The sequence below is a fragment of the Penaeus monodon genome, chromosome 28, assembly GCF_015228065.2.
Source record: "Penaeus monodon isolate SGIC_2016 chromosome 28, NSTDA_Pmon_1, whole genome shotgun sequence".
NCBI classification, from domain to species: Eukaryota; Metazoa; Arthropoda; class Malacostraca; order Decapoda; family Penaeidae; genus Penaeus; species Penaeus monodon.
The window spans coordinates 13,943,318-13,943,591 of NC_051413.1; positions in this window are offsets into that span (position 1 = coordinate 13,943,318).

Consider the following 274-nt stretch of genomic DNA (forward strand, 5'->3'; position numbering starts at 1 on the left):
TCCACCCGATCCAAATCCACCGGAGCCGAAGCCACCTGAACTTCCAAATCCGCCTCGAGATCCACCTGATCCTCCAAATCCAACTCTAGAACCACCAGAGTATCCTCCCGAAGATCCACCGCCTGAACCAAATCCACCTGAAGATCCTCCACGCGAACCGAAGCCTCTGGAGCCAAATCCACCTGATCCTCTGAATCCACCCCCTGAGCCTCCAGAATATCCTGCTGATGATCCTCCACCTGAGCCGAATCCACCGGATCCAAATCCACTCGAC